We start from the raw sequence: 2,924 nt of genomic DNA on the forward strand, positions 1-2,924 counted from the left end.
TATATCTAATAATTTCGACCAGGCAAATGCTAAGAAAACTAGTTCAGTGCAAGAAAGATGGGAGAAGCCGGAGCCTAGATTTGTCAAACTAAATGTTAATGCAGCGTTTTATGTCGAAGAAGGAGTGGGAGCAACTGCTGCGGTTATCAGAGATGTGAATGGATCGTTTCTTGCAGCCCAATGTATCTATATCCCCGTGGCATCATGTGTGGTCACGAGAGATGCACTGGCAATGCGGGATGGCATGAGGTTTGCAAACTCGTTAGGTTTCCGGCGAGTGGAGGTGGAATCCGATTCTTTAACAGTGATTGACTCCTGCGGTGGCCAAGCAAGATGGTGGAAGGAAGCTGCTGCTATCTTCGTGGAGTGTGTCGATGTTTCGACTTTGATTGGGAAGGTCAAATTTAAGCATTGTCCTCGTAATGCAAATAAAGCGGCTCATGTGCTAGCTAAACATAGTTATTGTAATGAACTCTCTAGATTTTGGACGGATGAGCCCCCGGGCTGTCTGGTCTCAAACCTTGTGGACGATGTAATTCCTTTTTTAAGCCAATAAAGCTAGCCATGGCCTTCCTTAAAAAAGTAATTCTTCTTCCTGGTCGGTTCATCGAGCCAGATGTTGTGCTCAACCAAGCCAGGCGGAACCAAGCCAATTCACCATCCCAACTCCGTAAAATTATATTGCCGACAAAGTAATTTTACCTTTACGCTAGTCTAAGGATCCATCCCACTCCCCACGTCCTTTCCTAATCAACATCGGGCAGTTTAGAGTCAGTCTCGACAGCGACCAGCACGAGGTGGGCGGCCGGCGTGTAGACGACGGAGAGGTGCTCGATGGTTTGCTCAGGGGCAAGTCATTGATAGCAAGTTTCCAATCTGTCACCTAGGTGAGCCCCCGTCTTCCTCTTCCTCCGCCGCCTCCACTGGCAGGATCCCCCTCGTAATGGCCTTCCTCGCCTGCCTCGCCTGGCTGTATGTCGCCGACCGGTACGCTCGCGCCCTCCCTCTCCTCCCCATATCTCTCCTCCTCTCAGCAGCTCTAATCTCGCCTCGATTCGTTCGCAGGCTATGGCAGGACGCGCTGACACGGGCGACCCTCTCCGGCCTCCTCGAGAAGAGCAGCAACAATGTGCGGATCTCTCAATCCCCCTCTCTGCCAACCTCTTGTTTTTCTCGATTTTTCCTGACGGCGGCACTTGATTGCAGCTCCCTAAGGAGATCTTGGTGGACGACAAGCCGAAGGACCTGGGATGCACGTAATTTATTGGTTCCTTTCTGGTGTGACTTGTTCTTCTGGTTTGTTGATTCGAAATGGGTTGTTTGGTTTTGGAGGATGGAGGGATTGAGAGGAAGATCACCGAGGTGGAGATGGACATTGCCAAGGCGAAGAGCGAGGGGTACTTGTGGGGGAATGAGGCTGGTGCTGGTACCGAGGGTTCCGACAGAAAGAAGTTACTTGCCCTCATTTGAGTTTACACTAGCTTTGGCTCACATAAAAAACACCACCCGAGCACCTCTCGGTGTGCCATCATGTTTACATCTTGAATATTTTTCTTGATTCGGTAAAAAAACTGGTTTAACTCATTCTTTTGTGTTGACATACACTCATAGTAAGGATTGAACTCGCGATGGTAATGATGAGTCTGCAAGGTCAAGGTCATATGGTCTAATTACCAAATCACAGAAAGGAGAGGAGGAAGCTGAGCTCCGCCCTTTTTTCTGTCCAGGAGAGAAGGTTATTTTTTCTTTTTGATTGAAACCTGCACCTTATATTGGGTCTGGAGGAAATTTTTCTCTGTGTCTATAGTTGTTGTATCTTAGTACTCCGTAGTGTACTGCCAGTACCATGGCATACCAATTGTTGGGACAGATCAAAAGGCAAGTTAAAGGTCAATTAGATAAATGCTACTGTACTTCCACAACTCACATCTCATTTACTACCTTGTATCAGCATTACTTGAAACACATTTATGCAGTCACGCATCTCACCTTGATTTTTCTTCTTCTGAATTTTGCTTGTATTGGAACTATATACATTTGCACTGTCTAGTTATGCTCGCTGGTTGAATTTTCAGCATTTGAATCCGCCTCAAAGGAGAAACAAGGCATTAGCTAGTACCATAAATGACAAGATAGCTTGGCCATGACTCTATCAACTTGCCTAGGTCCAAGTCCAACACTCACAAGCTTCTTCATCTGTAACAAACATCAATCTTGGGAGCGTTAGTTGAAGAGCCGGTGTTCTACAGTCTAGAAAAAAGATACAGAAGAAGTCATTGTCACTACTCCTACTAGAATATTCAGTCGAAGAAGAAAACTTCTTGTTCTGGCTGCTGGTTAATTGCAACTGACTTTATCAACATGTTAATGGCATACATGTTATTGCTCTGCTACTTAGTTGCGAGTGTTTTTTTTCTGTTTTTTAAAGAGACCAGCATTTACACATCTATGTTATACACGTCTTTTGCCAGTGTCTCCTTGTCGATGCATTTTTTAATTAACAATGTCTGTTATGAATGCATCTCTCAGCTGGAGCATCCATGTTCAATCTCAGTTCAAAATTATAAGTTCATAAAAAGCATGAGCATGCCTAATCATTTCAAATTCTTTGGAACAAACGCACAACCTCTGCATCAATCTCAAGTTCCAACTCATTGCCGCCCTATCAAAAATAAGCCTACTGTCAAAATAAGTAAGAAAGAGACTACTCCAAGAGCTGAACCTCAAATTAAACACATCGCATTTAAAATATTCCATTGATGCAATTTTAAACAAATCACAAAGTACATCTCATTTGCTGATAAAAATGTTAGCAAACACAAAGAATCATTTTTTTCGAAAAGGACGCAAAGAATCAATAGACACAGCACATGCATGTTCTGCCTAAAGAGAGCACTCATGTCGCCATGTATTTCAGTATCTCA

The 2,924-nt window shown here is 44.3% G+C and overlaps 1 pseudogene; it reads left to right on the forward strand.

Annotated features, from left to right (window-relative positions):
• The first annotated feature begins 232 nt into the window (after positions 1–232).
• On the forward strand, positions 233–1,687 carry LOC123067377 (hydroxyproline O-galactosyltransferase HPGT3-like; annotated as a pseudogene).
• Positions 1,688–2,924: the final 1,237 nt, after the last annotated feature.

The sequence above is a fragment of the Triticum aestivum genome, chromosome 3B, assembly GCF_018294505.1.
Source record: "Triticum aestivum cultivar Chinese Spring chromosome 3B, IWGSC CS RefSeq v2.1, whole genome shotgun sequence".
NCBI classification, from domain to species: domain Eukaryota; kingdom Viridiplantae; phylum Streptophyta; class Magnoliopsida; order Poales; family Poaceae; genus Triticum; species Triticum aestivum.